This window comes from Rattus norvegicus, chromosome 17, assembly GCF_021556685.1.
Source record: "Rattus norvegicus strain SHRSP/BbbUtx chromosome 17, alternate assembly SHRSP_T2T, whole genome shotgun sequence".
Classification (NCBI taxonomy): Eukaryota; Metazoa; Chordata; class Mammalia; order Rodentia; family Muridae; genus Rattus; species Rattus norvegicus.
In genome coordinates this window covers 72533634-72548532 of record NC_141550.1, presented here as the reverse complement: position 1 = coordinate 72548532, position 14899 = coordinate 72533634, and the positions used below count along the sequence as shown (strand labels likewise).

General features: G+C 39.8%; 1 long non-coding RNA gene across 1 annotated transcript; it reads left to right on the top strand.

Annotated features, from left to right (window-relative positions):
• The first annotated feature begins 960 nt into the window (after nucleotides 1-960).
• Nucleotides 961-9202, top strand: LOC108348616 (uncharacterized). Its single transcript, XR_015641334.1, has 3 exons — nucleotides 961-1045; nucleotides 7169-7253; nucleotides 8646-9202. It is a non-coding gene; the product is annotated as an uncharacterized LOC108348616 (long non-coding RNA).
• The last annotated feature ends 5697 nt before the right edge of the window (nucleotides 9203-14899 follow it).

Genomic DNA, 14899 nt, shown 5'->3' with positions numbered 1-14899 from the left:
GATGAGGCTTTATAATCAACACACTGTGTTTTACATTGTATCATGGGCATTTAAAGTTCGTACTGGAGGACAAGTGTCTCTCATTTAACCAAACGGCTGATTTCCTGTTCTTGCAATAGAACTCACATTCAGATGGTAAGAGCTCTTGTTGGCAACACACTTGACAGAAATTCCTGGTTTGGCTATCACCATTATTTAGAATCTTTAGCTTTATTTAGATAAAAATAATCAAATAAATTATTATGAAATTTGCTAGGGTTTAGACGCATCTGTACATTAATTGATGTCCTCACAAAAAGCACACCGTTTCATAAATGAAGATGGTTTCATGGGGGGATAAAAGAAATACAGGAAATAACCCTGGCCATGAAGACAGTGTAGGAATAATGAAAAAATATGAGAGCTGACATTAAAATATAAATAAATCTGTCTGAGATACTTTTGAGGGCTAGAGCAATGGTAATATTCATTCTATTCCTCTGTTAAATCTGGGAAATCTGAGGAAATACAGTTGGGTAGGTTTCCATAGGAAAAAAGGCAAAGAGTAATGACTAAGTGAATGGTTATATGTGAATAGAAAACCTGAAGTCATTTGTTTTTGTTGAAACACAAGTGATTGGTTTATTGCCCCTTACCAATTCCTCAATTACAATTGATCTCTACTTAGTGCTTCCAATGGTTGGGAAAGAGAGAATTAACTTAATCCTCATAGGTAGTTCTTAGCCTGTGATTCTTCTTCAGATTCAAAACCCTAATCTCCCCTAAGGAGAGATAAATGAAAGCATAACAAGTATTCTTAAAATTAATTTATAAACAATCAAAGTTGAAAAAACTGTATTGGGAGCAAACAGCAAAACATATTTGTAGACTGCTGTCTATAAGCAGGTGAGGGCAGATCAAAGACAAGGCTAGAGTCTGGGATTGGACAGTAGAAAAGGAGGGCGGGCTGAGAGTTTTTGAGAGGAGAGAGAGATAGGAGGGAGAAAGAAGGAAGATGGAGGAAGAGAAGGACGACCCAGATCTGTGTGGCTTTAAATGGACACAGGTAGCTAAGAATATCATATAAGGGACAGATGATTACAGGGCAATTTGTCTTATTTAGGTGGACAGTTTATATCATTATCAAATGACTCTGAGTTCTTTCTTTGGGCGTTTTGTGGTTTGAGAATTTACCAATATAATTCTGACTGATAAATCAGAAGCCTCTAGAGTTTTGATTTTACCAGGTTTCAGGGATTTTTGACAGATAACCGCAAGATGGGCGGTGGCTGCATGAGGGTAGCCATGGAGGCAGCGAGACCGCTGAGGTTGGAGAGTAGCCGGCGCTAGCGTGGGATGGTGTTTTTTCCTTTTTTATTATTTAATGCAACACATAGTGACTGATTGTAACTGATATTGAACTAATGAGAGACAGACGAGTGCTTGATTAGACCATTTGTCATCCCAGATCTGTGTCCACTGACAGGCGTTTAAGACACTTAATCTCCTTATCGTGTTTATTTTTTAATGACTATTCTGAAAATTTCCGAATGTTCCTATAATTTCTACATCTTTACTTTAGCAATGCTGACGTTTCTTTACAGATGATATTATCAACATAATATCACTTTTCTACTGCTATCATATTACTATCCATTTTCTCATTATCTTTGAGATATCTCCAGGAAATCTATCCTCTTAACATTGTTTCAGTATTCAACAAAAATGCTTCTAAGTTTTCATTCACCGCAATGCATACATTTTTCTGCAGGCCAATCGCTGCTACCTTTTTATAAGACTAAAATGTTCTATGACATAGTTCTCGTTTGTTAATAGCTTTTGCAAAGAGTAACTGTGGAGTTTTTTAAGTCTTACCTCTCTATGTGATCATGCTTTTTCTCCCTAAGTCTTCTAATATGGCAAATTATATCGATGCATTTGCAATAAATGAAATCAGCTAATAATTTTGTGTTTCCTGTTTAAGTATCAACTTTAAATAGGATTTTGTAACTTTCTTTTCTAATCTTGAAAATGAGTTGCAAATGAGAGAAAATTCAGTGTCTTACATTTTGAAAAAATGTAATCCAGAACATCAATAGAGGCCATATCTATTGATTCTGTTTGTATTGTTTGGTTCACTTAGGTTTTGTGTTGATAACAGTTACTAATAAGATAATTTCTACATAATAATTTCAATAATTCATTTTTCCTTTCAATAAAATAGATTTGAAAATTATGTATGAAAGTGTATATAACTTTCACCTTGAAAAAGTTTCTAGCCAATCTTGCTGTTTTCATTCTTTTTTTTCCCCATCTTTATTAACTTGAGTATTTCTTATTTACATTTCGATTGTTATTCCCCTTCCCAGTTTCTGGGCCAACATCCCCCAACCCCTCCCCCTCCCCTTCTATATGGGTATTTCCCTTCCCCATCCTCCCCCATTACCACCCTCCCCCCAACAATCACGTTCACTGGGGGTTCAGTCTTGGCAGGACCAAGGGCTTCCCCTTCTACTGGTGCTCTTACTAGGCTATTCATTGCTACCTATGAGGTTGGAGCCCAGGGTCAGTCCATGTATAGTCTTTAGGTAGTGGCTTAGTCCCTGGAAGCTCTGGTTGTTTGGCATTGTTGTTCGTATGGGGTCTCGAGCCCCTTCAAGCTCTTCTAGTCCTTTCTCTGATTTCTTCAACGGGGGTCCTGTTCTCAGTTCAGTGGTTTGCTGCTGGCATTCGCCTCTGTATTTGCTGTATTCTGGCTGTGTCTCTCAGAAGAGATCTACATCCGGCTCCTGTCAGCCTGCACTTCTTTGCTTCATCCATCTTATCTAATTGGGTGGCTGTATATGTATGGGCCACATGTGGGGCAGGCTCTGAATAGGTGTTCCTTCTGCCTCTGTTCTAAACTTTGCCTCCCTATTCCCTCCCAAGGGTCTTCTTGTTCCCCTTTTAAAGAAGGAGTGAAGCATTCGCATTTTGGTCATCCTTCTTGAGTTTCATGTGTTCTGTGCATCTAGGGTAATTCAAGCATTTGGGCTAATAGCCACTTATCAATGAGTGCATACCACGTGTGTTTTTTTGTGATTGGGTTACCTCACTCAGGATGATATTTTCCAGTTCCATCCATTTGCCTATGAATTTCATAAAGTCATTGTTTTTGATAGCTGAGTAATAGTCCATTGTGTAGATGGACCACATTTTCTGTATCCATTCCTCTGTTGAAGGGCATCTGGGTTCTTTCCAGCTTCTGGCTATTATAAATAAGGCTGCTATGAACATAGTGGAGCATGTGTCTTTGTTATATGTTGGGGCATCTTTTGGGTATATGCCCAAGAGAGGTATAGCTGGGTCCTCAGGTAGTTCAATGTCCAATTTTCTGAGGAACCTCCAGACTGATTTCCAGAATGGTTGTAGCAGTCTGCCATCCCACCAACAATGGAGGAGTGTTCCTCTGCTATTTTCATTCTTATCTTATTCTTAGTTTGTTTCTTGTTGTGTTTGCAGTCTTGCCAGAAGCTTATTTCACTATTTTGGGGGAAACACTTCTGATTTTGTTCTTAGTTGGTTTTCATGGTTTTTTTCCTCAATTTGTTAAACAAAGAACATATAGATATAAGCAAGAACACTACCACTTAAATCTTGCCTTCTTTATGTGTATTTAAACTCATTTATCTATCTATCTATCTATCTATCTATCTATCTATCTATCTATCTATCTATCTGTCTGTCTGTCTATCTATCTTTACTTATTCACTTTACATCCCACTCACTGCCCTCTCCCAGTCACTCCCTCCCACTATCATTCCCCTATGCCCTTTACCTTCTTCTCTGATCCAGTGGCCCCTGAGAATCCTGCCTCTCACCCTGGCACTTCAAGTCTGAGAAGCTAGGGGCATACTCTACCTCTGAAGCCAGACAAGGCAGCCCAGCTAGTAGAACATATCCCACACATGGCAAAAGCTTTTTGGATAGTACTAGCTCTACTTGTTCAGAACCCACCTGAAAGTCAAGCTGCACATCTGTTACATATGGGGCGTGTGTGGGGGGGGGGAGGCAGGTATACATTCTTTGGTTAGTGGTGCAGACTCTGAGAGCCTCAAGGGCCCAGGTTAAGGTTAGTTGACTCTGTTGTATTTATTTATTTTTACTTACTCACTTTACATCCTGTTCATTGTCCCCTTTCCAGTCACCCCCTCCCACAATCTTTTCCCCATCCTCCCACCCTTCTCCTTTGATCAGGTAGCCTCTCTCCAAGTAGTCTTCCTTCCTGGCACACCAAGTCTGGGAGGCTAGGCCCACCCTCTCCCACTGAGACTAAACAAGGCAGCCCAGCTAAAAGAAGATACCCCCCATACAGGCAACAGCTTTTGGGATAGTCCTCACTCCAGTTCTTCAGGACCCACATGAAGACCAAGCTGTGGGGAGGCCTAGGTCTAGCCCATGTATATTCTTTGTTTGGTGGTTCACTCTCTGAGAGGCCCAAGGGTCCAGGTTAGTTAATTCTGTTGGTCTTCCTGTGGAGAATTCTCTTCAGGGCCCTCAATCCTCCCTGTAACCCTTCCACAAGAGTCCACAGTTTGATCCACTGTTTGGCTGTGGGTGTCTGCATTTATCTGAGTCAGTTGCTGGGTGGATCCTCTCAGAGAACAGCCATGAGAGTCTCATAGCTGCAAGCATGACTATTAAGAGTGTCAGAGATTGGTGCTTGCTCATGGGATGGGTCTCAAGTTGGGCTCGTTATTGGTTGGCCATCTCTGCTCCATCTCCTGTCTCTGCATTTCTTGTAGACAGGATAAATTTTGGGTCAAAAATTTTGAGGGTGAGCTGTTGTTCTTATCACTCCACTGAGGTTCATGCCTGGCTATAGGAAGTGGTCACTTTAGGTTCCATATCCCCAAAGCTGTGAGTCACAGCTAAGGTCACCCCCATTGATTCTTGGGAAAGTTCCTCATCCCAGGTCTCTGTCACATTCTGAGATGTCCTCCACTTCCCTACCTCTGTCAGTTGCACATTTCCATTCATCCAACCCTACATCTGACAGACACTAATATCCAAAATGTATTAAGAAGTCAAGAAGTTTGACACGAACAACCCAAATAACATAATTGAAAAAATGGGGTACAGAGCTGAACCAAGAATTCTTAATAGAGGAATCTCGAATGGCCAAGGAGCACTTAAAGACACATTCAAAGTCCTTAGTCATTAGGGAAACGCCAATCAAAAGAACTCCAATGTCCCATCTAACACACATCAGATTGGCTAAGATCAAAAAGTTAAGATATAGCACATGCTGGCGGAGATGTGGGACAAGGGGAACACTCCTTCATTGCTGGTGGGAGTGTGACCTTGGAAATCAATTTGATGGTTTCCAAAAGAAGAGTGGGAATAGTTCTACCTCAAGACCCAGCTAATACCACTCCTGGATATACGCCCAAATGATGTTCCATCATCTCCCAAAGATACTTGCTCCACTATGTTCATAGCAACTTTATTCAACATAGTCAGAAACTGGAAACAACCCATATGTCCCTCCACTGATCAACAGATAAAGAAAATGTGGTACATCTACACAATGAAGTAGTATTCAGCTATTAAAAAAAAAGACAATATGACTTTTACATGCAAATGGATGGATCTTGAGAATATCATCCTGAGTGAGGTAACCCTTTCCCAAAGGGACATACATGGTACGTACTCACTTATAATTGGATATTAGCCATGAAATACAGGATACACATGCCATGCTCCACAGACCCAAAGAAGCTAAACAAGAAGGAAGGCATAAGCAAGGATGCCTGAAGTTCACTTAGAAGGGTGTAGAAACTAATCTTAAGAGGAAGATGGAGGAAGGGAACTGGGTGGGAGAGGTAATAGGGAGGGGAATTAGGGTGGGGCTGAGGGTCAGGTTTGAAGAGAGGCAGAAGAGATGGCTGGATGGCTATCTGGGCGAATGGAAATTTGCCGTCTTTTAAAAAATCATTTATTTTTATTTATGTATATGAGTGTGTGACTCTGTGTATGAGTATCATATCTGATTCTCAGGAAATACAGTTGAAATTGGTTTGGAGCTACCCAGTAAGGATGCTGGAAATGGAATTCTGGTGTTCTGAGGATCTAAGGAAAAAGCACACTTTTAAAATTTGAGCCATATCTCTGGCCCCTAATCTAACCTCCTCCTCCTCCTCCTCTTCCTCCTCCTCCTCCTCCTCCTCCTCCTCCTCCTCCTCCTCCTCTTCCTCCTCCTCCTCTTCCTCCTCCTCCTCCTCCTCTTCCTCCTCCTCCTCTTCCTCCTCCTCCTCATCCTCCTCCTCTTCCTCATCCTCCTCCTTCTTCTTCTCCTTCTCCTCCTCCCTATCATTATTATTATTACTATTATTAATTTTAAATTAATTGTATTATTCTTTAATCTTAATTTTTTACAGTCCAGTTGTTATCCCCCTCCCAGTCTGACTTCTGACTGTTCCTCATCCCATACCTCCTCCCCCATCTCCAAGAGGATATCCCCACTCCACCCCACACCCACCCCAGTAGAACTCCCCACTTTCTGGGACCTCAAGTCTCTCCTGAGTTAGGTGCATCTTCTCTCACTGAGGTCAGACCAGAAGGTCCTCTGCTGTATATGTGTGAGGGGCCTCAGGCCAGCTGGTGTAGGCTGCCTGGTTGGTGGCTCAGTGGGAGATCTTGGGGGTCCAGGTTAGTTGAGACTGCTGGTCTTCCTATGGGGCCACCCTCCTCCTCAGTTTCTTCCAGCTTTTTCCTAACTCATTCACATGGATCCCCAGCTTCTGTCCATTGGTTGAGTATAAGTATCTGCATCTTTCAGCTACTCGTTGGGCAGCCATGCTAGGCTCCTGTCTGTAAGCACAACATAGCATCAGTAACAGTGTCAGGTCTTGGAGCCTCCCCTTGAGTTGGATTCCTATTTAGGCCTGTCACTGGACCTTTTTTTCCTCAATCTCTTCTCCATTTTTGTCTCTGCAGTTCTTTTAGACAAGAAAAATTCTGGGTTAGAATTTTAGTTGCCTCACCTTCAACCTAATCCGGTTATCTTGAGATGACTAATTTAGTCCCTTATCACTATTTAAGTCAATTGTTTGACTAAAATTATGTAAATAGTATGTTTTGATAATTACTGAGAAACCTGCTTAGAAAATTCTAAATATGTAGAAGTTTTTTTGTATTTCTCTCACAGAATTTGTCATTCAATTTGAAAGCATTGTGATGAGGAAATGTAGTCCATAAATTACTGATAAGAACCTTCTCTACTTACGATGTGGGTAAGTCTTACGATTCTGTAAAGTCTTTAGAAGTTAAACAAAATACCTTGTCAAAAATGCTTTATATATGCCTAAACTACAGAGTATCCAGATGTAGTTCAGCCTAGTCCACTGTAAACATAGTCAGAATTCTGAACATTCATTGGTCTTCTAACATTAAGTCTATTTTATAGCACAGCCTGCTCACAGCCTCGTGAGCTGCAGTAAATCAGATTTTTGCCTTCATGACTGTGTGTTCAGCTGGAAATGCCATCTCTATAGCCCATCTCGAGAAGCCATGAAACATATTGTGTACTGTTAGGCACACTTTCAAAATTTCAAATTCTAAATACGGTTTACTGAATATACAAAAACTTCATCTATCATAAAGTCTAAACACCATAAGTTTGGACTTATCTATATCTGGTGGTGTGAATATGTATGGCCCACATAGACTCATGTGCTTGAATGCTTGGCTCATAGGGAATGGCGCTGTTACAAGGTGTGGCCATGTTGAAGTCGGTATGACTTTGTTAGAATTAGTGTGTCACTGAGAAGGTGAGGTCTGAGATTCCATATATACTCAAGATATGCCCAGTGTGGCACACAGTCCATTTTTATTGCCTGCATATCATGATGTGGAACTCTCAGCTTCTCCAGCACCATGTCTGCCTGCATGCTGCCATGATTCCCATCATGGTGATAATGGAACTGTAAGCCAGCCCAATTAAATGTTTTCCTTTATAAGAGCTGCCTTGGTCATGGTGTCTCCTTACAGCAATTAAATCCTAATTAAGACACTATATAATAAATTTATTGGGACTTCCTTAGTAAACCATCAATATTTATATGTATTATTCTTGTTGATCAATTGTACTAACATGTATTGTTATAAATATTATCGATTTCATACCAGCTTGGAATACCTAAATGTGTTTCAGACATTTCATTGTTTCTATATAAATGCATGCCTTGGTTTTATCTTCTATATATCTCTGTGTAATGCAGCTTTAATGATTATATTCTTAAACAGGGCACATCATAATTTTTTCTTTAATACTTGCAAAGATCCTAATCTCTAATGACTATGAGGTTTTTACATAATTACACGTTCTGTCAGTTTTGCTTGCTACAGTTCAAGTTTCTGATGTTAAATCTGCAAAGACCTATATTTATTTCTTCTTGATGGACTGTTTGCTTTTTGCACAAAATTGCTTTCCATTTCTGTTCTTTCTACATTTTTTCACATTGAATTTTGTTTTTCTTCACATTAGTAGTTTCAGATTTCTTAATATTATCATTTCTTACAGTGGGGTCTAAAAAGTTCTCTGGGCATGAATACCATTTCAGAAGTTTTGTGGAGACAAACTTAGCATTTCCAGAGTACTAATATGTCTTTTTCAAACATTTCAGGAGTGCCAGTGGAATTGCCTGGAGACTGAATAGTGTACAATATAATAAGGGAAGGACAAGAAAATTCAACCACAGTAAAGTACAAAAGTTGTAAGTCATGTGCGAATACACATTGAGAAGACACATGGGAGGCTTCTGTGACAACAACTACCCAGATCCTCACCCCCATCCCCCCCAAAGCAACAGCCTAAATAGGAAGCCATTAAAGAGAAATTTTAAAAAGTGTGATGGAGATGTCCAAGAGTTTCTCTCCACAATCAACAACTTCTGGTGGCAATGTGGGAGGGGTAGAACTCAGTTCTGTTTCCAGGGACAGGCCAAGCAGAATTTGAGCATGCTCCAGTGAGCATATAGATAAGAAAATGTTGACGTCCCTTCTTCCTTTCTTCTTTCCTCCCACCCTTTCTTCTTTTTCTTTTCCTTTACTATTGTTTTTTACCTTTTGTTATTTTTTTTTGTTTTGAGGTGTTTATAAGATGGATAGACATGGAAGGACTTAAAAGGGATCCGGATGCATACGTGCAGTTCCCAGAGAAAGAATAAAAATGCTATGCAGGAAAAAAAAAAGAAATAACATGTTTATTTTCATACAAGTGGTTCTTTCTACAGAGATACCTTGGTTATTTTGAAAGCGACAGCACAGGTATAGGGGTGGAGCCACTGTTAACTATTGTTACATGGTATTGAGAATATTAACTTCATGTTCTTTCTTCTAAGTATTTATTGAAAACATACTATTTTTTCCTGTGATTGAACAGAATTACTATGGGGCAGGCATTTAGGTCTGAATGGCATCAGATATCACACACTCTCCACTACATACGATAGCTTGGAATGGGGGAATTGTCAGCTAAGCATTTCTTAATCATTTCACTGTCTCTGGTGGACTCTACTCCATTGACTCTAAGTTTTCTCCTTCACTGAGGAAGCAACATTGATAGCTTCATGGCATCGCTTCCCTGTGCATCTGATTGATTTCTACTTTTCTGTGTTATAGTAGGGACTCAATTTTAAACATATTTATTCAATAAAAGTCAGCATGGGAACATTTACACTGAAAATTATTACACTAATACACTAACGTTATTAATCTTAATGAGATGGTTAGAGGAATTGGCAAATAAAACAACTTGAATATCATTTAACAGATACAAAGAGTAAGGGTTATTATCTGGAAGAGACAGTTTCATTAAATTAGTAGCCAGCATCACCAAATGAATTACAGAAGGTAATTAAATAAAAATCAAAGCATGACTTTCTGACATGGCAATTAGAAGATCATGGATTAATTTAGCATATTCAATAAAGTAGAAAGTAGAGAAGCTGGTCTGCAGAACACTGAATGATAAGAGGGGGCAAAAACCAATGGGCTTTTAAGGCAGGTTAGGCATATAGAAGGAAAAAAAAAACCTATGAATTGATGTTGCGAGATGCCAGGGTAAGCATAGTGCATACATGCACATTCCTTTATATTTTATAAGTGTGGTTTCTATTATGGTCCACAGAGGTAATGTTAATTCTCTTGTGATATCCAGACGACCATTCTCTGTTATTTTTAGCTACCAATGACACAGGAAAGTGTGTTCTCTAGGCTCTCATAACCCAAAGCCGACTTCTGTGATTGAAAGGGAGCTATTTAAGGTTACTCAGAATAGAGACATGATTTTTGAAAATGAGATATTGCTTTTTGTAGGAGCTCAGTCACACCTTAGTTATTGCTACCTATCCCAAGATGAATATCTTCACCAGAAAGTTGTAAGTCTGTGAATCCATGAAGCTTTGTAGGACTGAAGCATTGTCTGTGCAAAATAATATCCCACTGAGGTAAGTTGAGTGTGCACACTAAGCACAAAAGTCTGATTATGGCATTTTGAGCCTGCCCGTATGTCATTGGTCAGCAGATCCTATGTTACACTTGAGTGCCTAGCTTTGCCACCTATGACACTCTGTGTTTGGTTGGAACAAGAACATTATGCGAACCCATTTGCCAGGCATAAAATTGCGCTGAGTTCCATATGTTTTTGTGTGAAACAATGGAATTCTGGAGAATATACTTTTTTAAAAATTTAATCAGCCGAAGCCTACTGGTTATCCTGTCATACTGTTCTTGCCCACAGTCACCTGTTATATCTCCAGCTCGACGCTATCCAACACAGTTCTTCTGGCCTTCAAAACACACACACACACACACACACACACTCACACATGCACACACACATACACACATACAAACACACATACACACATGCACACACACATACGCACACATACACACATACTCACATACACATACACTCATACACACATACATATATACACATGCACACATACACACACATACACACACGTACACACATACACATACATACACACATACACACACATACACATACATACACACTCATACACACACATATATACACATGCACACATACACACACATACACACATACACACATACACATACATACACACATACACACATACACACACATACACACACATACACACATACACTCACACATACACACATACACACACATACACACACATACACACATACACACACATGCACACACATAAACACACACACACATACACACACGTACACACACATACATACACACACACATACACACACATACATACACACAATTTCTAATTTCACACAAATATATTTATTAGAACTTTGTTTATGTAAAACAACATTTTCTGAACATTTTTCTACCTCTATCTCTTATCTTCAATTTTTAAAGAGGTTTTCTTTGCTGTGTTACATTTAGCCTAAGATAGTTTTCATTGAATACATAAATTTAATAAAAGATAATATAGTAAATTTAAAATGTTTTGAATGTTTGAGAAATGTAACTCTAATTATGATATTGATCTGAAATTTAAAATTCCCTCTAATTTTTTTAAAAGTCATCATCATAGTTAACTTTTATTTCTATTTTAGAAGACTGATATATTTTGTGTGTATCCATGTGTATGCCTGACATATCTCTGTGAGCAAGGTACAGGAAGGGTTAATGGATGCCAGAGGAGGGCACTGATTTCCCTGGAAAAGCAGGTACCTAATGTGGGTTCTGGAAACCAAACTCAGATTTTCTGTAGGAGCACCAAGTGCTTTTATCCACACAGACATCTTTCCAGACTCTCATAGCTAATTTTAAAGTCAGAATCTATAGATGGAAAATAAGGTGTTTGAAATAATTATACATATAAAAATATTCATAATTTAAAAAATCTGAGGCAGTTATACAAACGACATTTGACGATTCAAAAATGAACAAGGGATATTTGAAAATGAATTACCCACCCATGGGATCTAACAGAATGTTAACTATGGGGTATGTATTGAAACAACCATAGGGAGAGTCATCATTTAGTGAGGGTTTACAGCCTGAAAAATATTGTAAGCTATGCTTCACAGTCAAAACTTGAGGCCAGTAATACTATTACCATTTTTAATGGTATCTGTATCAATACACAGAAGCCTAAATACACTGAAGCCATTACTCACAGCCCTTCCACTATAAACCATGGGAAGGAAACCCTCGACTATTAGCCACTATGCTCACCTCGTCCAGCTATTAATTAGTTACATGTGGTTTGGCAGGACCTACACAGATCCCGCGGGCTCTATGCAAGCACACTTGCCTGGAAAAGAAAAACAGAAACAACCTATGGTTGTGACTGCTCTCCTTTGGCAATTCAAAATCAGAACATGAAATCTGGAGACTATGAATAGCTATTGATGGGGGTGGTGCAGAGTTGAACAGAACCTGATGTGGCTGACCTACAAAACTGGAGAATAAAGATTGTTATAACTCCAGGTTACGTGTGCTGAATTTCAATGAGGCACAGTCACAGTACTGCCTCTTTCAAAAACCCTCACAAAAGACTCGATGTTAGGTTTGATTACACATTTTGCTTCATCTCGCTGCTAGAATATTATCCATATGAAATGCCAACATTATGCTTAAGGATATATTAAGGAATGAGAGACAACTACCAGAACTCTGATGGAGGCAAGACCATTTCACCAGTGTGTATCTGGGCTTGAAGCTAAACAAGATGCAGCCGGTTTTATTTTAAAGTCATAACCATTAGCCGCATGTCTTTTCACATCTAAGAAAAGCCCACAGACATTTGAGTGCTTTCCCCAAGTTACCACAGTTCTTATTTTCCACTGGAGTACTCAGTTTCCTCGACCACTGATATTTATAGAGTCCATTTCAGCATGAAACAAGGAGGAAGTGGGAGGGTAACTGCTCTCGGCTCTACTTAGCCTTTCAGCTACACAGTGAAATGTACACATTGCTCTGAATTGTAGCCCATGAATTTATGCACTTAGAGGTAGAAATTGAATTTTGGCTATATGGATATGGTTCAGATATTAAAAAACATAAAGTCAAGATATATATGGGTCCAGGGACTCTCTGGAGAATTTCCGCCGTTTGCTCTTCATTTCCCAACCAGTTACCTCAGCATCAGCAGCCAATAAATCCACGGATGGAGAAAATGTCTGCCGACAAGATACCTGTCTACCCTTCTCTAGAAAGTGACTTCACAAGACCTCTCTTCCTGCAGAAACCATAAGCTCTTCTAAGTTATCTTTAAGTCCAATGACTTCCTTACAGAAAGCACCCACAGGATATGTCTTCAAACTACTTCAAAGTAGGCCAGATAAGATGAGCTTCATATCACATCATTCAACATTCTCCATAGGAGACTTTATACCATTTGCTCTGGTTGTATCAGTCTACATAATATCAAATTATATATATATATAATCTCAAATATATATACAAGGGGTTTTATTGGAAGGATCCCTTACATGACTGGTCGAGTAGTATTTTATATTGATTGAAGAATTATATGTGTCTCTACTGTCTTAGTTAGGGTTTTCCTATTGTGAAGAGATACCATGACCAAGGCAACTCTTAAAAGGACAACATTTAATTGGGGCTGGCTTTCAGGTCAGAGGTTCAATCCATTACCATCAAGGTAGGAACATGACAGGGTCCAGGCAGATTTGGTGCAGGCAGAGCTGAGAGTTCTACATCTTCATCTGAAAGCTGCTAGCAGAATACTGGCTTCCAGGCAGCTAGGGTGAGGGTCTTAAAGCCCACACCCACAGTGACACACCTACCTCAACAAGGCCACACCTACTCCAACAGGGCCAAACCCTCCAATGGTGCCACTCCCTGGGCTGAACATATACAAACTACTACATTCATTTCGGTGAGCTTGTGCCATGGTGTGCGTGTGGAAGTCAAAGGATACTTGTGGGAGTTGATTCTCTCCTTCCACCTGTGGGCTCTGGGGATTGAATTCAGGTGGCAAGCACATTTACCTGTGGATCACCTTAGTAGTCTTCTAATGGCCGTTTATTCTCTGGAAAAGGAGCTTCTTAGTCCAAGTTGCTAGAGGTCTCCAAGTCAAGGTGCCATCTTGGTGTGAGGCTGAAGGCTTGGATGCACCCTGTGCAGTGCTGGTGTAATTCTGAGCTGAATGGCTCTGCGGGCCTTGATGAATGATAGCAGCCTTAAAGCCTTCAGGAATGATGCAGCGCCATCTGCTGGTCGTTTTCCTCCTCCTCCATTTTCTTCCATCAGCGACCAAAGACCACATAGCACTGCTCACATTTGCAGCGGGTGTCTCCCTTTCAAATACTCTTCTATATGTCAATCCAGAGTGGATGTCCACCTCTCAGTTACTCCCCCCTATGCCTATCCTCTCTGGAAATGCTCTCAAAGACATACATCAAAGTGTACAGCTCTAATCCCCCACGGGGCTTCTCAACTCAGTCAAGTTGACAAGCCAGATTAATCATCACATGTGTCACGTGATGTGGGTGGCTTCCTTTGGTAGTTGAACTTTTCTCTTTTACGTGGGGGGATTGAAGAAGTATAATCTCCAGAAACATAGCTAACAAAGGGGGGGGGTGTCTCAGTAATTAAGAGGTCCTGAGTTCAATTCCCAGCAACCAAATGGTGGCTCACAACCATCTGTAATAGGATCTGTTGCCCTCTCTGGTGTGTCTGAAGACAGCTACAGTGTACTCATAGTAAGTAAATCTTAAAAGTAAAAACAAAGTATTCAGTGGAGTATTATTTGATAAGACTGTAATATGTATTAGAGACACACCATAGAGTTATCACTTGGCATTGAATTATTAAATTATTCCTCCTAGGACTTGTTTCAGTATAATTTTCTATAATGTATTTTTGTTACAGTCATAACTGTAT